General features: G+C 66.3%; 1 protein-coding gene and 1 long non-coding RNA gene across 6 annotated transcripts in view; one reads left to right on the forward strand and one right to left on the reverse strand.

Annotated features, from left to right (window-relative positions):
* Nucleotides 1–21,530, reverse strand: part of AHDC1 (AT-hook DNA binding motif containing 1) — a 55,880-nt gene that overhangs the window by 17,457 nt on the left and 16,893 nt on the right. The window lies entirely within an intron of this gene.
* Nucleotides 225–20,111, forward strand: LOC142040639 (uncharacterized). Its single transcript, XR_012653245.1, has 3 exons — nucleotides 225–357; nucleotides 18,023–18,209; nucleotides 19,593–20,111. It is a non-coding gene; the product is annotated as an uncharacterized LOC142040639 (long non-coding RNA).

Raw genomic sequence — 21,530 nt, forward strand, 5'->3', positions numbered from 1 at the left:
AGCACCCGGGATCTGGCAGCGATAAGCAGTGGGGGCATGGGGACGCGTGGGGAAACTGAGGCAGGGAGCAGGGTGGGCAGTGCCTGGCGTGCAGATGGAAACAGGGAGCTGCAGCCAACTCTCCCAGAGGACCCAGGCGTCCGCTGCCGCCCCAGCCCCCCGCTCTGCTCCCACCCAGCTGCCCTCCCGGCTCCGGTTACAGCTGCGGCTGGGCCAGGCTGCGGCACGACGCGTCCTGGGGGGCCAAGTTCCCCAGGGCCGGGGGATCAGGGCACCCAGCCCTCCCTGCACCCAGCCACGACCCACCGGTATCACCGATCCAGCCACGTAGGAACCTCCGAGCGCACACACCTATAGGTACGCCTATTTCGCCCCCCCTCCCCTCGCCAGGGAGCTTTCCATTAAAATTGGAAGAACACAACTTGCCGGCAGAGCCCCGGCGCGGATCGTACACAGCCTGTCACTCACACATCACTTTGTAGATGCCCATAAATTGCTTCATTACCTCTTCTAATTGAGGAGAACGCAGCTGCTGTGGGGCGGTGACAGAGCGCCTTCCCTTTGAAGGATGCCTCGCTCTCCAAAGACGGGTCCGGCAGAGCCGCTGTGCCCCACCAACATCCCAATAATAATAATAATAATAATAATAATAATAGTAATAATAATGATAATAACAGTATCCAAGCAATATCCCTCGGCAAAGGGCAGCGGGGCTCACGTGCGCCGGAGCCTACTGGAGGGAGGGGGATGAGGTGCTTGGCGAGCCCTGCAGCGGTGGGGAAACTGAGGCACGATGGAGGTTGCGCCATGCGCGAGGAGAGGGTGGGGATGCAAACCCCCGCGTCGCTCCTGGACCCTGGGGGGAACCATAGCGGTGACAGGCTTTAGGGACAACCCCACGCTCAGGAATGCAGAGGACGGAGCATGTCCCTGGCCCACGGCAGGGATTTGGGGAGCGAGGGGGATCCACAGAGCACGGTGCTGCCAAAACTCCCCGGGGAACTTCCCACCCTGGGCAGGGGTTACGTTCTCCCAGCTTCGCCGGCATGAAGCCAGGGGTGCCTGCCACCCTCCTGCGTCCCTGTCCCCTGCGCCCCATCCCCGCGCGGGCCCCCCGGCTTTGTCTGGCAGGCGGCGAGCGGCTGCGGCTGGGCTCGGTCCCCTTGCAGGATACTGCAGAAGGATTTACTGTATTGCAGCTTGTGCTGGCTGCAGCCCAGCGCACAATAGATTAGCTGTAGCCCAGGGCAGCACGTTGCGGGGGAAGGAAGGTGGGATTCATTCGGATGCAGATTGCAGGGCATTTGCTGCAGTATACTGCAGGATCCGGCCACTCGCTCCGGACCCCCCTGTCATCCCGCTCCAGCCCTGGCAGAAGGGCTTCGAGGGGCTCACGCGTCCCCTCCCCGTCCCTGCGCTCTCGCCCCCGCCAAATTTTATGGCGTGGATGTTTGCTATGGCTGCGGGTGCCCACGCGGGCTGGGGGACATCCCGCTTGTCCCCTGTCCCCATCCCGGGGGGTCCGGAGGGGCTGCGGTCCCCAACGGTGCCCGGGTGCTGCTGGGGACGCCGGGGCCCCCCTTGCCGGGTGCGACGGCACAAAGCTGGTGCAGGGAGGAAGCCGGGGACTGCAAGCAGCACTAATTGATCGCGATTAATTCAGCTCCTACCTCCCCGGGTGGCAGGGAGAGATGCTGAGACACAAACCCAGCCCACAGAGCTCCCCAAACAGGCTCCGCTCTCCCCCGCGCCCACCCCTTCCCCCAGCGCGGGCACCCAGGCCTGGGGGACCCACGTTGCCTGTCCCTGGGGACGTGGGGGGCTCCGGCGGGTGCCCGGCTCCTGCTGCCGCCCCAGAGGTTTTGGGTGCCCAGGCACGCAGTTTGGGGACCGGGTCCTTGGGGTGGACCCACCTCCCCAGGGTGCTTTTGGTTACTGGTTGCGGTGGGGGGGGGAAGCGGATCCCGCTGGCACCCCACACCTCTTCCCACCCCTCCGGGATGCAGGGATGGCGGCACACCGGGAGACGATGCTCAGGCGACAGCACGGGGGAGCAGAGGTGCCAGGGGGTCACCGACAGCCTCACGGTGACACCACGGCACCTTCGGCTGCGTCACCAGCCGGTGGGTGCAAACCAGGGTCCCCAGAAAGTGCTGCTGCCACCTCCTCCAGCACCCAACCTTCATCCCGGCGGGGACGGCGGGCGCAGGCTGGCACCCCGCGGGTACCACCGCCATGGGCACCGCGGGCAGGGGGGGCCGGCATGGCCGGCGAGGGAGGGGGACGGCCACGACACCCCAGTGGCCGTCTGGATTTCGAGGGGAGTTTGGAGCCTGCGGATTCAGGCTCCGTAATCCTACGTGGGATGTAGTTTCCACAGCAACAGCGGGTCAGAGGGCAGCGAGGGGAGCCGGCTGCTCCGCTCGGGATTGCAATTGTGCCGTCGCTGCCGAAAAACCGCCGGGGCGAGGTGCCGGGGCGAGGTGCCGGGCTGGACGGCTGGGCCACGGCGACGAAGGCAGGCGGTGGTGCGGGGGCCGTGCGGGGCGCGGGGGCGGCCAGGCTGGTGCTGCCGGGGAGGCAGCGAGCGGCTCAGTGTGGCGTTGTCAGCAAAGATGTCACTAATTGTCTGCAGGAGCAGCAAACTCTCGTTAACCCTTGGGCAGCCAGCGGCGGGTGCGCTCTGTCGAGGCCGGGGGGCACCCAGGGACCCGCTGCCCAGCGTCCTGGGGCAGACCCACCTCTGCCACCCCCCTGCTTGCACGGCCCCGGGCAAGTCACCGCGCTGCTCCCACACCCACCTTCCCCCCCCCAGTGCGGCTACTGGGACCCCAGTGCGTCCCAGTAGGTGACCACGGCCAGCGGGGTGACCCCCGGCAGCCCCTCTCCTTGCCGCACAGGCTTTGCCCCCGCCGCCCGCGGTTGGGACGGCACTTGGCCAAGCAGGAGCATGGAAGCAGACGCTGGCAGTGCCAGGGCCACCTCCATCCCTGGTCACCTCCATCCCTGGCCACCTCCATCCCCGGCCACCTCCATCCCCGGTCACCTCCATCCCCGGTCACCTCCATCCCCGGCCACCTCCATCCCCGGTCACCTCCATCCCCGGTCACCTCCATCCCCGGCCACCTCCATCCCCGGTCACCTCCATCCCCGGTCACCTCCATCCCCGGTCATCTCCATCCCTGGTCACCTCCATCCCCGGCCACCTCCATCCCCGGCCACCTCCATCCCCGGTCACCTCCATCCCTGGTCACCTCCATCCCCGGCCACCTCCATCCCTGGTCACCTCCATCCTTGGTCACCTCCATCCCCGGCCACCTCCATCCCTGGTCACCTCCATCCTTGGTCACCTCCATCCCCGGTCACCTCCATCCCCGGCCACCTCCATCCCCGGCCACTGTCCCCACAGGCACACCCCGCAAACGCAACGGGGTGCGGGTGCAGGCAGAGGGGGACGCAACACCCAACGCCGTGGCCAGCACCCAACCCGTGCCGCACTCCGCACCTCACCGCGGCTCCGTCCCCACGGGAAAAGGGCACGTGGCCCCGTGGGGACGCTTGGGGACGAGGCACGAGCACCCACCCTGCTCCAGGAAGCTTTTGCCACGGCTGGCGGAGGCGTAAGCGCCGGGGGCAGAGGCAGAAATGGCTTTTCCACCTCCCGGCCGGCTCCTCTACCTGGGAGCGCTGCCGGGAAGCGCTGACGTCGGCAGGAGCGGGTGGGGGTGGTGGGGGGAGGCCGGGGCCAGGGCAGCTGGAGCAGGGTCAGCAGAAAGCCTCCGGCTCCACTCGCCCCTGCCAGCCGCCCCGTGGACCTTTTGTTCCCATTCAGCACCTTTCCCAGCACCTCCTGGCTCCCGTCGCCTCCCGGGGCTCCTCTCTGGGGGGGGTCAGGGCAGGCCCCCCACCCCGGTTCTGTGGGTTTTTGGCGAGCAAATGGCTCCTGGGCAAGGCAGGAGGTGCCCAACGTGGCTCACGGCACGGGGGACCCGTGCGGTGATGGGGCCGTGGGCGCATCCTGGCCTAAGGTGGGGTGACTGGGGGAGGTGGTGGCTGATCTGCGGGGGGGGATCTGAAGCCAAACCCCCCAACCCAACTCCCCCGCTGGCACTGGGATGGGGTGGAGGGAGGGGGCGAGGGGAGGAAGGCAGCACGGCTCCCCATCCGCATGTCCCCGAGCATCACCCAGGCCCCCAGCGCACAGCCAGCCCGCCGAGCCCCGGGGAGGGGACGGATCCTGCACCGCACTGGGGAATGGGTACAAAACCAGTGCTCCCACTGCAGACAGCCAGGGGGACTGGGAGGATGCAGAGCACCGCCCGCTGCCCCCATCCCCAGCACCCCAGCAGCACGGTGGGGACACCGAACCGCCACTGCCGGGCAAAGCCCACCCCACGGGGTGACAGCACCGGGGACCCCAGGAAAGCCACGGTGGGTGCAGCTCTCCCGTCTCCCCCCCAGCCGTTGCTGGTGCCCAGGGAGGAGCCGGGGCTGGGCAGGTCTGTACAAGGCCAGGGACTCTCCCAGCCTCCAAGGACTTTCGGCTGGGATTTCCTGAGCGGGACGCGGGTTTGCGGATGTCGCAACGCTTCGTGATTTCTGCGCCGCGACCTCCCCGGAACCCACGCAATGCAGTTGGCCTCGTGGGTGCCCATCAGTGAGGAGTCCTGTGGGTTACACCCACGGCCACCGAGCCTCCTCCCTTTGCCCATCGCCTGGCACGCCACCGGTGCTTGGCGAGCACCAGCCGGCTGCCGGGGCCTTGCAGAGCTCCCGGGATAGCCCTGCCAGACAGGGCTGTGACAGCAACACCCTGCCCAGTATGGTTTACTGGTCACACTGGGCAGCTGACACCAGCCCTAAGCAGCTCCCCCCGTTTCAGCACTGCCTGCGGACGTCCTTGTCCCCCCGGGCATCCCACCACGCACCCTCCAGCTGGGTTGCAAACCCACGCCTGGGTACGAATTCAGCCCTGGATCCAAATCCATCACTAGGTACAGACCCACCCCTGGGTGCAAACCCAGCCACAGAGCGCTGGCACCCCATTACATCGCCTTTCAGCCAAGCCCCAGCACCCCTCCCCTTCCCCGGCTGCTCCAGCCCAGCCCAGTGCCGCCCAGTGCCACCCAGTCCCCCCACAAAGTGCCGCAGGTCCCCCCGCTGCCAGCCTCGCCCTCCGGATACAGCAGACAGGTCTCTTCCCCCCAGGCTCCCTTGCTCGGCGTCTGGCTGAGCTAAGCGTATTTAGCGCTTTTAATTGTTCTTAATAAATCAATCCCGCCAGCCCCTTAAATCATTTTTGTGGCTTCCCTCTCAGCCGTCCCCGCGGCCGTGCTGGTGTGGAGCCTACTGTCTGCAGCACTGCCGGGGGGGGGCCGGCTGGCACGGGGGGGGGCCGGGACGCACCCTGCCCACCCCAGCACCCACCTCGCTGCTCCTCACCCGTGGGTGCAGCCCTGGGGTGGCTGCGAGGTCCCAGCAAGCAGCGCACCCACCCGGGAGCTGGGTGATGGGGAGCTCTGCCTGCCTGGTGGGTGCCTGTGCCTCAGTTTCCCTCCCTGCATGGGCTGTTTGGGGGATGCACCGGCTGCTTGCCCTCTCCCTGCTCTGCGGGTTCAGTCACCCCAATATTGCTGTGTTTTGGGGGACACTGAGGGAGCACACGTCCCTTCTCTTGCTGTGGCTATGGTTTCGCACTCCATGCCCCTCAAGGCGGGATGCGGCGGGAACAAGCACCCTGTTGGTCCCCTGCCCACGCACCGTGTGCCTCAGTTTCCCCAAAAGGCACAGCCCTGATAGGACAAGTGCTGGAGCTGAGCAGGAGCTTGGGGGGTGGGAAATGCGGTGCGGGGGGACCCCAGCGGGTCCCTCACCGAAGCTGACCCTGTGCCTGAGGTGGTGACAGTGGATGTCACCGACGTGGCACTTCTGTCCCAAGCCGGTGCGCGGTGGTCCCAGGCTTTGCCAACATGGATGGACACGTGCCTCCCCTTCCGAGCCCCCCCGGTGCTGCCACGGAGCCCAGGGACACGCACCATCCCTCTGCCCGTGCCCAGCCATGGGGGCACTCATTGCTGAGCCACCGAGGGTGCGGGCTGAGGCCGGCCCCACTCGTGACACCCCAGGCGGGCTCAGCGCAGCCCCCAACCACCTCCAGCTGACTTCCCGGGGCTCGGCGCTGCACGGCGACGACGGTGACACCCAGCCGGATGACAGCACTCCCATTTCGGGGGGAACGCACCACGCACCCACGCCATCGCCAACCTCCCGCAGCATCTCCCGGCGCGCCCCAACCCCGCATCTCCCTCCGTCCCACCGACCCAACCCCGCGGCCCAGCCATCCATCCATCACCCCGCCAAGCGCTCCGGTCCCGCCGGCGGGGTTTTTTTTGTGGAAGGAATGACCACCCAATACCCAAGGCGGCTGCCGAGGGGGGATATGTCACCGAACAGCCTGGGCTAGGCTTTGGGCGAAAAACAAACCCGGCAGGGCTTGGAGGGAGAGAGCTAACCTTGACACAGTTGCAGCAGTCACTAATAGCAGGCAATATGCCTGTTCTTGGGGGACTGTTGCAGTTGCTAAGATACTGGCAGCCGTGTGAATGGAAATGGGTCAGTAAACCTGTGGAGAGATAGTGTGACACTGTAACCGGCACAGCTGTTGCAGCCTACATCGAAATCCCACCCTTTCAATATTTATCACTCTCCGCCTTCGGTTCCTTCCTCCCAGCGATTTTCCACGTTGGTTTTTCCCGGGGTTGGTGAAAGCACCCCCGAAGACTCCAACGGGAAAAGAGGTGGTTGGAGATGGGATGGGATGGGAAAGGCGAGTTGGCGGGGGGGGCGGCGAGGGAAATGAAAGCCCCCCGCTTTGGGTGGGTGTCGTCCCCCCCCGCCCCGCTCCGTGAGCAGGATGGAGCCAGTTCTTGGAGAGATTTAACAGGAAACAGGCTATAATCCCCCTGGTAGGAAAACGGGTTAAAAGGTCAATTTACTTCTGTCCCTCGTTTAGGCACTGTGGTGAAATTACACACTCGCAGGAGCCGCTGCGCATGGTTGGGAGAGGAGGGAGAGGGCGGGGGCGTCCGTCCTCGGCTGTCCGTCCGTCCGATCCCGCCTGCCGCGCTCTCCGTGCCTTCCCGAAGCGCTCCGGGAGCGCGTGGCCGGCGAGGCGTTCCCGCCGGAGCGCCGGCGGTGTCCGCGCGCGGCCCCCGCCGGCGGCGGCCGTGCGGCCCGGCGTCTCGCCCCGCGTGGCTCGGCACGTGCGTGGCACGTGCACGTGCACCCGCGAGGGGCCCGCGTGCACGCGCGCGCCCCGTCCCGACCCGTCTGCCCACAGCACCGCCGGCACGGGAATTCGGTTCTGCTACCTGCCCCGGCGCCGGGATAGGCGTAAACCAGCAAGGAGCACTGTTGTGACCACCAAATGCTTCGGCAAACCCCCCCAGTGCCCCAGCACCCCCACCCCAAATGCTCAAGCACCTCCCAAAAGCTCCAGCAACTCTCCTGAAATACTCCAGCACCTCCCCTGAAATACTCCAGCACCTCCCAAAAGCTCCAGCAACTCCCCTGAAATGCTCCAGCATCTCCCAAATGCTCCAGCAACCCCCCCAATGCTCCAGCACCCCCACCCCAAATGCTCAAGCACCTCCCCAAATGCTCCAGCAACCCCCCCAATGCTCCAGCACCCCCACCCCAAATGCTCAAGCACCTCCCCAAATGCTCCAGCAAACCCCCCAATGCTCCAGCACCCCCACCCCAAATGCTCAAGCACCTCCCCAAATGCTCCAGCAAACTCCTCCAATGCTCCAGCACCCCCACCCCAAATGCTCCAGCATCCCCCTAAATGCTCCAACATCACCCCCAATGCTCCAGCATCTCCCAAATCCTCCAGCAACCCCCCCAATGCTCCAGCACCCTCGCCCCAAATGCTAAAGCACCTCCCCAAATGCTCCAGCAAAACCCCCCAATGCTCCAGCACCCCCACCCCAAATGCTCCAGCATCCCCCTAAATGCTCCAGCACCAGCCCCAATGCTCCAGCATCTCCCAAATGCTCCAGCAACCCCCCCAATTCTCCAGCACCCCCACCCCAAATGCTCAAGCATCCCCCTAAATGCTCCAGCACCAGCCCCAAGGCTCCAGCATCTCCCAAATGCTCCAGCAACCCCCCCAATTCTCCAGCACCCCCACTCCAAATGCCAAAGCACCTCCCCAAATGCTCCAGCAGCCTCCCTAATGCTCCAGCACCCCCACCCCAAATGTTCCAGCACCCCCCTAAACGCTCCAGCACCCCCCCAATGCTCCAGCAACCCCCCCCAATGCTCTAGCATCTCCCCTACTGTTCCAGCATCGCCCCCAAATACTCCAGCATCCCCCTAAACGCTCCAGCACCCCTCCCAATGCTCCAGCATCTCCCTCCAAATGCTCCAGCAACCCCCCCCCAATGCTCTAGCATCTCCCCTACTGTTCCAGCATCGCCCCCAAATACTCCAGCATCCCCCCAAATACTCCAGCATCCCCCCAAAAATACAAAGCCCTGGTGCTGCGATCCCGTCCCCGACGCGCTGCCCCGCGCACAGATGGGCCGGGCTCGCCTCCCCGCTGTGTTTGGGGTTGTCACAGCCCAGCTGCGGCGGAACGGGTCAATACTGGGGAGCACTGGGAGCCACACGGGAGGACACCATTAGCTGTCCCCTGTCCCCAGCCACCATCCAGGTGCGGGGCAGGAGGAGAGATGCTGGCAGGCGGTGTCCGTCCCGGCACGGCCGCGGTGAGCTGGCTCTGGCCCGGACCCCGTCGCGGGGGGGGAGGAGGGCGAGAACATCTGGTCACAGGGAAGAGGGACGGTCCGGGGAAATGTGCAGAGCTGTTGGAAGAGGCCCTCGCCGCTGAGTTTGGGGTGGAGCGAGCCCCGGCATCCCTCCTGCGCCGCAGCTGCGCCGGGGCTCGGCGGGGAGCGGAGGTGCCGGTGGGCGCGGGGGCCAGCGGCCCAGGTAGGGGTTTGCTGCTCCCCAGCCTCACCGCCGCGGCGAGGGGAAACTGAGGCGCGGCGAGGGGAAACTGAGGCGCGGCGAGGGGAAACTGAGGCACGGCGCAGCCAGATGATGCAATTTGGGGTTGCGCAAGCCGCCAGCGCCGGGGTCACCCGCCCCCCCCCCGCCCCCCCATCTCCCAGGCGCATCCCAGGTGGCTGGAGGAGTATCGGTGCGCGCCTGCGCCACGATTTATAGCCCGGGGCCTCGCACCCCAGGGGCGAGCAAGGGAGGGGAAAGGGAGGTTGCGGCGAGCGAGCGGCGAGCGAGCGGCAAGCGAGCGGCGAGCTCTCCTCCTCCCCAAAGGCGCTCCCTGCCACCCCCCCCCCCCCGCAGGTGGCTGGAGCAGAACGGTTGATATGGAGACAGGGAAGCACAGACTGTCTGGGTAAGGTGACATTCGACAGATGCCAGGTTTAGACTCGCTCCAGCCAGTATCCCCCCCCCCCCTCCACCGCCTGCCTCCGGCCCCCGCGCCCGGGTGGCCTCCCTGCCGGCCAGCCCCCGAGCAAAGGCATGTGCAGGGAGGGCTGGGGAGGTGGGTGGGCAGGGGGAGCGGGGGAAACCGGGGCACCCTGTGATCTGCTGGTAGGGTTTTTGCCACCCCGTCCCCATCCCGAGGGCAGGTACTGGCACCCTGCTCGTCCCCTGCCTGGATGCCACGGTGTAAGCGAAGGTGCCATGGCCCCTGTGGGCAGCCCACGGGGGCACTTACGTCAGGCACCCACGCTAAATGATGGGGCACCGTGCCCCGGTGCCAGGCAGGCATGACCAAGAGGGGGCACGGCTGGGGGGAGGGATACCCTCCCCACCATCGCACGACTTTGCAGAGGGGCCAATTAGCAGCTGACGCCTAACGAGAAACACCCCAACCCTGGGGTAAGCACAGGCTTCGCATCTCCTGCCCAGGCAGGGTGACACTGGGCACGGCGGCCCCTCGTCCCCAGGTTCATTAGCCAGGGAGGGGTCCTGGGGTGCTTGACCCCCCCTCCAGGCTGCAGCCCTGTCTCTCTGCGCCCCGGCTGGGCCCCTCTCGCCCTCTCACCCCGCGGTGCTGGAGATCAAAGTGCCGCTGCCGGCTCGGCGAGCAGGGCCAGGAAGGATTCCTGGCACGCAACGGGCCGAGAGAGCCCTTACTCCGTGCTGGGCAGGGAAGGATAGGGCATGGGGGGGGGCACAGGCACCCCCCCTGCACCCAGACCAAGAGCTTATGGTCTGCAATGAAGGAAACCGGGTGCTTGGAGGGGGGGGCAGGAAAAACCACAGCGGGGTGCAGCACTGGGTGGGGGGACCCCCCCCAGCACTACCTTCACCGTGCCTGCTAGATCCCCATCCGGTGATGCTGCACCCCCAGATTTGGGGACAAGCATCGCGGGAACCGGGACAGCTCGTGGGGGCCGGCGAGCGGGTCGGCGGGGGCCACCAGCCCACACAAAGCGCCTCCAGCCACGCTCCCCACGCCACCCCAACCCCCCCCCCGGCCCGGGGCTGCTGCTCTCTGACCCCCTGTGCTGGGGAGGCTGGAGCCTGCTAATGAGCTCAGCCCTTTCTCAGCATCCCCATCCCCGGCGGGGCCCTGGCAGGTGTGGGTCACCGCTCGCCCAGGGATGCCGGGGACGCCGCGGCCTGGAATCGGTGGAAACGGGAGGCACCCGCTGAAGGGGCCGCAAAGCCTTCGGCATCGCCCGGCCGAGCTTCGGCACTCGCTCGGGGTCTGCTGCCTCCTCTTCATCCTTCTTCGGTCCCCCCCCGCCACAAAAGCCCCTGACCCAGTTCGTTGCGATGCTCGGCAGAGCCCCAGCCAGGGCATGGCACGGCATCTACCTGGGGACACCCAGCACCCCAAAATGTGGGGGGACACGCAGCCCCTCTCCCTCCTGCTCCCTTCACCGCATCTTTCTCCCTCCTCCTCCTCCTCTCTGCCCTAAAGCAAGCCTGATTGCACCGCTCTGCTGAGCTCCAAACTCCACTTCCAGATTTTCAGTGCGACCTTCTGGCTACCTGGATCCGGCACTGCAAGATGCCCCCTCTGATCTCCCCTCCCCTCCGGCCCCCCAGCATCCCCGGGGGAGCCAGGGCTGGATGCAGGCAGGAGCTGGATGCAGGGGGGAGCCGGGGGTGGCCAAGGAGGAGGGAGAGGTCGGGCTGCACCTGGATGCAACGCCGGCCTCAGGGGCTCGCAGCCTGCCTGGGGATTTTGGGGTTGTTGTGTTTAACCCAGCCTGGCTCAGGGAGAAGCAGGAGCGTGGCCAAAGGGCGCCTGCCAAACTCGTTGCATGTGTGGGAGGCGCTGCCGTGGCTCCTCGGGCAGCGTTTGCCCTCGCTGCCTGCACGGCGGGTCCCCCCGAAGGGCCCCCGCTCTCCCGTAACACTGTCCCGCAGGGATGTACCCGTTCTCCGGGTTGCTCCTGGCTCCCTGAGCCTGGATCTGGCCCCACGGGAGAGGCGGGGGTCTGCGGGACGCAGCCCCGTCCCCACGCCCCGGCGTCACCGACCCCCGCGTCCCCCCCGGCGCCGCGCCAGATCACCGGGGAAAAGAAGGGAGGAAAGACGTAAAACCCCCAAAATACACCAACCCCCCCCCCCCCCCTTCGGGCAGGAGGGAGAGGGGCCTGCGGGCACAGGCAGCACCGCGGGGTACCTCCTTCAAAAAAGCAGCAAAAAAATCAAGGCAAAGAGATGGAAAAAGGCCCAAAGTGCCACGTTTCCCCCCTCCCCAGTACCCCCCACCCCGCTGCCCCCTGCCCTCACTGCTCTCCCCACCAGTTATTTCAAGCCCTCTGCATCCCACCCCCCCACCCCCCCCCCACCCCGCCTCCTCATTCCCTCCCCGGCACCCTGCTCTCCTCCGCTCGCTCTTGCATTCTGGTATTTGGTGTGTTCCTCAGCTGCAGGAAATTCCTGATGCTCTCCATCATGCAGCCTGCGCTCGCATCCCCCGCCCTGCCGCGGCTTCCCTCCAAAGGACAGCCATGTGCTGGACAGCCAGCACCGCCGCCGCCGCCGGCATCGCTCCCCTCCCCGTTGGGGATTTGCTTCTCCCTCTTCGCCTTCTCTTTCTCCTTCAGCATTTTTATTTATTTATTTAATTTTTTTTTAAATTTTAAACTCCAACCCTGCAAAACAAGCCCCCTTTCCTTCCCCGCCGGGGACTGAAGCCGCCCAGCCCCGGCCGTTCCCCTGCCTGCCTTTTCCCTCTTCGTCTTCCTCTCTTCGCGAGACCGCTCCTGATCTTATTTTAATTCGTCTCAGACGGTGTTGGAGTGTTATTTTAAGAGAGAGGATATGCACAGACATTGTGTTTTCTGCTTTTTCCTGGCCCCAAGCCAGGCTCTCTGGGCTGTCAGCTACCCACTGTGTTGCAGTCACGTGTGGGAAGAGGCAGCCAGAGCCAGCCTCACAACTCCTGGTAGCAACATGGAAATCGAGTGTGCACTTTCTTCCCTCTGTATGTGTCTGTATTATTAATAGCGTCTCTCTCTGTGAGTTATCCATAATGTATCTTAATACCTGTCCGTCTGTAAATGATGTATTACGGAGCGCGCACACAATGGCAGCGGTGCCCGCACCCACGGCTCCGTGTACCGCGGCGGCGGGGGGGGGGGGGGGGAAGGTGTCACGACGGTGCTGTCGTCACCCCCGGGGTGCGGCGTGGGGTTGGGTGCCGCGACCCGGTAGCCATGCGTGGCTCCGCTGGGAGCCAGCCCGCTGGGAGCGTGGTGAAATCGGCTCGCGGGGGGTGGCGGGGTGCTGCGGGGAGGATGGGGCCAGTTGGCACCAGGACGGCGCCGAGAGATCCCCATCGCCGGCCGGGATGTGCCGGGGGACACCGATGTCCCACCCCACGGATGCTGGGTCCTACGAGCTTATGCGGGAACGCAACGTGCCACTGCACACCTGAGGGACCACGGGGTGAGGCTCGCACACGCGTGTGCGAGGCGAGCACACGCGTGCAGGAGGTCGGTGGGCAGCGGGGAAGGCGCAGGCTGGACGGACGCAGCATGGTGCGGCGCAGGGCACGGGGCTCGGCTTTGTGGGATGCAAACGTGGCCCGTGAGGCTCCGGTTTGGCTGCCCGGAGCAGTCTGGGGGGCTCCCAGCCCTGGGGGGCCAAGCAGGGCCTCCCCCCACAGCCACACGCTTGGGTTTGTGTGCAGCACCCAGCACCCAGGTCCCCATGGTGGGGCTGGCTGGTGCTGCCCCTCTAGAGTCGGCTGGGGTCCCCCATCCCCGCCACGTCCTGGGGATGGGGACATCAGGGCAAGGACAGGACTGGGAAACACCACGGGACTGGGGTCCCGCCATGCAACCAGTAACACCGAACATACAGACCATACATTACTGATACATACCGTGCCCACACCCCCCTTATACCCATATAGCGCACATGTCTGTGCAGGAGCGCCTACATACACACATCACACGCCCACCCTTGCGCACCATCTAGACGCACAGATGTGCGCAGATGTTGCCTGAACTTGCCCGTGCACGGTGCTGCCTGCAATATCCCTGCCCGCAGTACCCCCTGCCCGCGGTACCCCCTGCCCGCGGTACCCCCTGCCTACCGCACAACACTGCTGCGCACACCATGCACACCCCCACGTGCCGTGCACCGTGCACGGGTGCCACGGCGTGCAAGGACATAGGAGCACCCCAACCCCACGGGGTGCCAAGACGGGCCGGCCCTGCACCCCAGCATGGTGGGAGCAGCGTGGGTGCCCCGTGGCGAGCACCCAGCCGGCATCCCGGGGCCACGGGGAGCGGGAATCCAGGAAGGCGAACGGGAGCTCGAGGCTTCGCATTTCTGGATTCTGGTTCCCGTTTCTGCTCCCGGCTGTTTCCATGGAAACTGGCGTCGGACCTGGGAAAATAAGGTTAGGGTTTGCAGAGGAGGCCCTCCGCCATCGCCTGCCCGCCTCCGTGCCCCCCCGGCCCTGCTGCCCCACTGAGGGCAAGCGCCCGGGCACCCCCCCGGCTCCCTCGCCCAGCGGCGATGCTCGCGTTCGGGGGCTGAGCGGCACCGGCACCCTCCGGCATCCTCCGTCCTTCTGCCCGGTGACCCCTGGCAGCCCAGCACGCGCTGGGTAATTTGGAAACTGGCACCGCTGTGCCACTCCCTGGCACCCCGGTGAGGGACACCGCTGTCCCTGGGTGCAGCCGGTGGTGGGACCCACCGGACCCATGGCCCCTTCCCCGCCATCCCGCTCTCCTCCCCGGTGCTCCGAACCCGGCACAGCTCAGCCTCGACAGGAACTTTCCGGCGATGCCCATGTGCCCACGACACCCCATCAGCCCCGTGGGGACGGGGGACACCGGGACGGTCTCCAAAAACCTCGGGTTTTACAAGGACCCAGCATCTGCTGGCGGTGTCACCCTCCCCTTCCCCGGCTCAGGATCCCCAATTGCTCTGGGGAAGGTGGGGAGTCAGAGGGGGGAGAGAACCAGGACACGACACCTCGGGGGAGCTGTGAAGACTAATGAATGGAGGCTTTTAAAAAGCACTTTGAGTGAGAAGTGCTGTAGTAGGAACTAATTATTCCTCCCGCCTGCGCGCACACTCGTACGCACACGCGCGCAGACGCGCGTCCCGCTCTCTCCCGGAGTCACGGCTGCAAAATCACAGCCAACCCCAGCACCCAGCACCACGGCAGCCGCCGCCTCGCCAATCGGCATCGCCTCAGCCGGGGAAGATTTCCTCCAAGGCTCTGGTTCTCCTCCTGCCCCCCGTGCTTCTGTCCCCCCTGGCACAGCTGCGCGCCCCCCCTTTTGCTGCCATCGCTCCCCCCTCCCCGGCAAAGCCGGCAGCCCCGGGCTGCGGGTGCGGGGAGATGCTCACCCTCCTCGTGCTTGGGTTTTTGGGAGGGTTTCCTTTTTTTATTAAGAAGCCGCCATTTTACAGCGATGGAAGGCCAGGCGGCCGATCCCCGGGGCCGCTCGGGGATGGACGGCACCTGGCGCGGCGGGGTGGGCGGCGGAGCCGGCGCGGCCCCCTCGGCCCCTCGCAGGTGCGACCCCGAGCCCCGGCGCAGCCCAAGCCGCGCCAGGCCAGCGGGACCGGCCCGTTGCCGGTGCAATTAGGGGCTGGCTTGGAGCGCAGCCCAGCTCCCGGCAGCGGCCGCGGGCAGCGGGCAACGGGCAGATGCCGGGGCTGAGCCCGCTCCCCACGCATCGCCCCGAATCCTCGGCCCCACTAAACCCAGAGGGTCCCCATGTCGCCGACCCACAGAACCCAGAGCTTTGGGGCGGCGCTGCCGTTGCTCCCCGTCCCTCTCTTCTCCTCGAGCCGGACCCAGCGTGAGCCCGTCCCGCCGTCCCAGCTCTGCCCGCTGCACCATTTTGCATTCTGGTGCTGGCCAGCCCCGCTGCCCTCCCACTCCCACCCCCACCCCGGGCTGCGTTTCAGCTGTTCTTGAAATCTGTCCAGGCTGGATTCATCACAAGAGCCCTCAAGCGGCTGCAAACAAACAGAAAAAAAAGCGAGCGGGAGCGAGCAGAGCGATCGATCGGCGCTGGGGGGGCCTGAGTCCCTTCGGCGATGCCGAACCAGCCCCAAATTCACCACTTCGAAAAGAAAAGGGGCTGGGGATGAGGGATGGGGAGAGGGGGATGGAGACTACAACTGCCACCATCCCCTGGACCGCGCTGGCGAAGCCCCCCCGTCACGGTGCCGCGGCAATGAGCGGCAGCGTCGCGGCGACTCTCCCTTCCCGGCGGAGCTGGGCTCATACCGCTCCGAAACTTCCCTCTTGTGGTTACTGCAGTTAAAAAAGCAAACAGGAGGCTTGGGCGCATTAAGAAAGAAATAGGAAATCGCACGGGGCGGATCAGATTGGAGGGTGGGGGCACCCGCGGGGACAGGGTTCGCCCAGCACTGGTGGCACTGGGGCCGGGATGGGTGCAGGGTCAGGGTGCCCGTCCCCGGGGCTGGGCGAAGGAGCAAGCCCACAGCCCGGCAGCGCAGAGGGAACGTGGTGGCACATGAAGGGCAGCCGTGGCCCCGCATCCCAGCCCGGGGATGGATGGTAACGGCAGGGGAAGCAAACACCAACACCCCTCCGGTGGGAATCGCCGCCACCGGAGCCCGTGGGGTCGGGTTGCTGCGCCTGGGTTTTTAAGAGGGGCTGGATAATTTTTACCACTCCTAACAATCCCATCTGTGCCTGACACGCTCCAGCTCCGAGCCTGGCGCTCTGGCAGGGCTCCCCCACCTCCCTGCCCAGCCGTGCCGATTCGCCTCCCCCCTGCCTCGACCGCTGACGGCTTGGGGCACGGATACGGCCCGTGCGCACCGTGCCGCCGGCTGGTCTGCGGCACCGATACGGCGATGTGCTGGGCGTCGGGTGGGAGGGCGGCTGCAAAGGTGCCTTCAAACAGCAGCCTCTCTGCCGGCCGTGCCAAGCCCAGCTCCTGCGAGCTGATGAGAGGAGATGCACGCAGAGATTTACTGCTAATTACCCGCACCGCGGCTGTGCTCGCAGGCCTGGGCAGGATCAGGGCATGGCGGGCTTGGGGAAGGCACGAGGGGTGGCCGAGCACTGGCCAGGCACGCTGCGTTCCTAGCCCCTCCTGGTGCCACCACTGTACCCACCCATGGCACTCGCGGGGACGGTGGGTGACAGCAGGACCCGTGGGGTGGCCGCGAGATCTGCAGCGCCCAGCAGGGACGGGGTGGCGGTGACAGGGGACGTTGCACAGCCGGGGGATGCCAAGAGATGTCTCCGGGTTGCACACGTGAGAAGCAGCTAAGGGGTTTTTTTTTTTTGGTGGTGGTCCCTTGCAGGGGTCTCCCATGGACACGCAAGGGGCTGCTCAGGGACTGATCCTGCCTCCCGCAACCGGGTGCAGGGTGCCAAGAGCCACCCTCCCTGCCCGCGGACGAGGAGCCCGGGATGCGCTGGCACCGGCCGCCCTCCTCCTTGCTCTGAACAAAGACCTGCTGGAGGATGCTGCTTTTTGGGGAGGAGGTTTGCAGCATCCTGCAACCCATCCTCCCCGCAGGACATCCCCCCCCCCTCCACCCCATCCAGGCAGGAGCAGAGGGGCGCAGGGCGGGTGCCTGCGGTGCAGGGCTCCTCTCCCTGCAATGTCAACCTGCTGCTCCGCATCCGCCAAGGCTGCCCTTGGAAAAGCTGTCGGCTGCGCCGGCTGGTTTGCCAAGCCCAGGACAAGCTCTTTAGCTCGACTCTGCCAGAACAGATGCCTGGGTGACTGTAATTCTTCCTAGCATGGATGGGGGGGTGGAAAAAAACCCAACCTCATTTAAGCATTGCAGCGGCCGCTTTCTCCCAACCCCACCCACCGCAGCATCGTGGCCCCCCGCGGAGGGTCCCCCAAAAGCCGGGGGGGCGAAGCGGGGTGGCGGCGGGGGGAGGCTGGGTGATGCCGGGAGGGGAGGCGATGCACGGTGGGAGGACGGCGTTGCACGGCGCACGCTGGAGCCAAACGCGGCTCCGCTGCCAGCTGGGGAGGAGAGAGCGACCCGCTGCAAGGACAAGTGGGAACCGCAAGCTCCGCATGCCACCGGTGTCCTTGCAGCCGCTCGCCTGCTTCGTGTCGATGCTCCCCACAAAACAACAATCCCGTTCTCATGGCAATGTCCTCTGCAAAGAGCACGGGTGCGGGGAGGAAAGCGTCGGAGGAGCGGTGCCCGGCACCACGCTCAGGAGGGTCCACGCTCCTTCTCACGCTCTCTGCGAGTTTCTCCGTATGCCAAAAGTCTCCCTCTGCACCCAAAACCCCCCAAAGCCGCCCGGCCGTGGGAGCAGGAGCTCCTAGCCCTGCCGGCCCTGAAACAGCCATTGCACTGCGCGGAGGAGGCCAGCAGCATTTCCACACAGATATTTTCTTCCATTGGCTGCAGTTTGGGGCTGCCAAAAACCGAAACAAGAATGGAAACATCCCATTTTTTTGGCAAAAATTCAATGCAGGGGTTGTGTTTTTTTTGGTTTTGGTTTTCTCTTTTTTTTTTTTTTTCTCTTGTCTTTGGTTAGGAACGGAAATTCCCTGCCATGAAAACATGACGAAACCCCAAACCAAAACACAGCTCGGACCGAAACCTTCACCTGATTCCCCGGGGATCCCATGTGGGGCAGGTCCCGGGGCTAGAGCTCACCCCCACACGGCCCCGGGACACGGGACCGAGCCCAGACCCCAACACCGGCACCAGCCACGTGCGAGGTGAGGGGATGTCATGCTTTGGGGATCTCTCCTGTGACCCCACCGTGATTCCCCCCTTGGGATGCCCCACTTCCCAGCCCTGCTCTGCACCACCCTGCCTCGATGATGGCACGTGGGAGCCAACGTCGGGCCTGGCAAGGCACTAGTTTGCTCACGGGGAAGCCGGTCCCTACGCATGGCGCCAGGCAGGGACGGGGCTTGAGGTGCTGGTGGCTCCAACCATGGCGTTTCGGCAGCATTTGTTCACGGTGCTCCCGGGAAGGTGCCGGTGCCTGGCTGCCCTGAGCTCCCTGTGGATCCCGGAGACCTCTGGGCTCCTTTGCAAGAGCAGCGGCTGGGAATGGCCTCATCCAGCCCATCCCAGGGAGCCCGGATCCAGCCGAGCCCCAGGGTTCGCCCCTGCAGCACCCCCGGCGTTCCCCCCCTCCCCAGCCCCGCTTTCCACCAGATGTTGGGGCCGGAGGATGAAACGGCTCTTCCCACCCCAGTCCCCGCCGCGTCTCTCTCCGGCTCCCATTCCGGAGGCTGGATCCGGCCACGCAGGCTGAATAAGGCTCTGCCTTTGTCCGGCTCCCCCCGCCGCGCTTCCCCTTATCTAGCCCAGCCGCCTTGCCAAGAGCAGGCAGGAGGACGGCGGCAGCGCCGAGGCGGCGAGGGAGAGGCCGTTAACTCTTCTCCTCCTCTGGCTCCAAAGCCCCCAGGGCCATCATCGCCCCTTGCAAAGCACCGCCAGCGCCTCTCCTCCATCCCTGCTTGCTCCCCCAAACCAGGGGAACCCCCCCCTCATTGCCCAGTGCTGCACCCCAAATCGCCCGGCTTGGCACAGCGGCGCTCCTTCTGCATCCCCCATCTGCTCCTCTACCCTGGGGGGGGGTCCGAGCATCCCTGGGGGGGTCCGAGCATCCCTGAGGGACTGCAGCCAACGCAGGGACCGGGCGAGGCGGGTGTCCGCGGGGCAGCACGGAGCCCGGCTATCTGTCTGCAGAGCTCTGCGCGCAGCAATTAACCTCGAGAGAGCAGCCGCGGCTCCTGCCAAGAACCACATTAGGTGTGTGTGGCAGCGTCTAGACATGCGAGAGACCAGAGGCCTTGATCTGGAGGAAGGCGGCTCCATCCCTTCCCCCCCCCACCTCGCCTGCCTCCCCCCAGGGACCCCTTCGCAGGGCTCTGGCCAGTCCCGGGGCTGGAGCATCGAGCACCGAGGGGGATGCGGGGATGGGAGCGGGAGGTTGAGCTCAGCCCCGCATCCTTCTGCGTGGGTGTGGGTGGAAACAGCTCTGCGCCGGGTTTTTAAACCAGAGCTCTGCTGCTTGGCACGGCACGGCGTGGCACAGCGTGGCACGGCACGGCGCAGCTGCACCACCGCATGCTGCATCCCCACAGATGCTGGACCCCCAGGTCCAGGGGGAGGAGGAGGAGGAGGAGGAAGGCGGCTGCAAGCGGTACCCGAGCCATCTGCCAGCCAGGAGATGCAACGACCATCCCAGGGAGCCAGCAGCAAACCCCCGGATGAGCCCCGGAGTCGGGGACGGAGCTGGGAAGAGACCCAGCTCGCCGCCTCCCCGTGACCATCCCGGCGAGTGGGAGGGTGTCGACAGCCTGTTCGCCCGGGCAGGTTGGCGCAGGTGCGGCGGAGCCGGGTGGGCACGGTGGGGGCCGGGCACCCTCCCTGCCGGTGCCCCTCGCGCTCGCGACACCCCCTTGCTCTCGCCTCCCGGGTGCAGCCACCCCAGACGGCTGCAGGATGCTCGGGAGAAGAGATTTTCCCGACGTTAATTAATTAAAATAAACAGCAAATTAAATACAGCAAAATTAAAATAGCTCTGGAAATTAATTTTCAACAAAACCCACCTGGAAAGGCTGGATATTTAAAGAATTAATGGAGCCCTCTGAGACCATAAAGAACCGCCGAGCTCCCGGCATCCACCAGCCCCCTCCGAGCCCCCCCACCCCGGGGACTCAGGGCTGTGGGGAAGCCAGGATGGGACCCTCGATCAGAGCCTGTCCCCGAGCCCAACTCCCAAGTCCCCGTGCCGGCCACCTCCTCCGCACGCTGCCTGCGTGTCCCCACTCGCAGCTGCCTCGCCTCGCTGCTGCCTGCACGTGCCTGCACGCCGCCACGCCGGCGCGCCGCGGGGAGGGAGGGACGCAGGCGAAGGATGCAGGCACGCTCACCGCGATCCCGCCGGAGGGAAGCACCGGCTCCAGCCCCGGCACGGCTCGGCGAAGGGCTGCCTGCCCCCTGCCCGGTAAAGATCTTGCGGGGACGCCGGGCTCCCGCCTGCTTCGCCCCACGAGCCGGCGGCAAATGCCGGCGGTCCTCGATCGGCAAGACCCGCTCCGGCGCGAGGATGTCCCCGTCACCCTCCTGGCCAAATCCCGCCGCACCGAGGGAAATCCCGACCTCCGAAAGCCTGCTGCCGGCCCGTGGGCGCTCCGGACCCCCCACGGCTCTCCCCACGTGTAATCCCCCCGGCGAAGGTGGGATTACCGTGCAAACCGGCTGCGTAGCCAGGCAAAGCTCCTTACCAAGCACGACGTGCAGATCGACGGGCTCCCGAGGGGCCTGGCGGGGCGCGGGCAGAGCGCTGGGTGGGCAAGATGCCGGGGAGCATCCCCGCACCTGGCGGGGCTCCGGCCTGAGACCAGGCACAACTCGTCGCACGGTTGGGGTGCACCAAACCGACCGCGGCGGGAAGTCCCGTCCGGCGTGCGCCGGCCCTCCCACGGCACCGGCGGCGTTTCCTCTCCCCGCGCACGGGCGTGTGCACAGGCGCAGCGACAGAGACACCGGCGAGCGAAAAAAGGCTCCGGAAGGAAATGGAGAAAGCGAGAAGAAGCCGGCAGGTGGAGAGCAGGAGGGGCCGTGGCCGCCCCCGCCCCGGCACGGGGTGCAAAGGGGCGGCTGGGGCTCCCCACCTCGCCGGGGCGCCTCGGCCGCGCCGCTAGCACCGGGCTGCTCTGCAGGCAATACCCCCACCTGGGGGAAACTGAGGCACGGCGGCGAGCGGGGAGCAGTTCCGCCCGCCGCGGTCCGCTCGGAGCCCCCCCCCCCACCCTCCAGGGGAGGGAAACGCTCCCCCCCGCCGCCGTGGCTTGGGATGACACCAGCTCCCCGGCCTCCTCCCGCTCCACCCTGTTCCTGCAGGAACCCAGGAGTCCGGACTCCGGGCAGGCAGCCAGCGCCTCCCTCCTGCCTGCACCTCCCGCCCTGCCTCCCTTGCCTGCACCGCGGGCGCTCCGGGGGCCAACTCCGGCCCTCGGCACCCACATCCCCAGCTCAGCTTGCGCCGGCCTCCCTCCCCGGGCGCGCACCTTCCA

The sequence above is a fragment of the Buteo buteo genome, chromosome 16, assembly GCF_964188355.1.
Source record: "Buteo buteo chromosome 16, bButBut1.hap1.1, whole genome shotgun sequence".
Classification (NCBI taxonomy): Eukaryota; Metazoa; Chordata; class Aves; order Accipitriformes; family Accipitridae; genus Buteo; species Buteo buteo.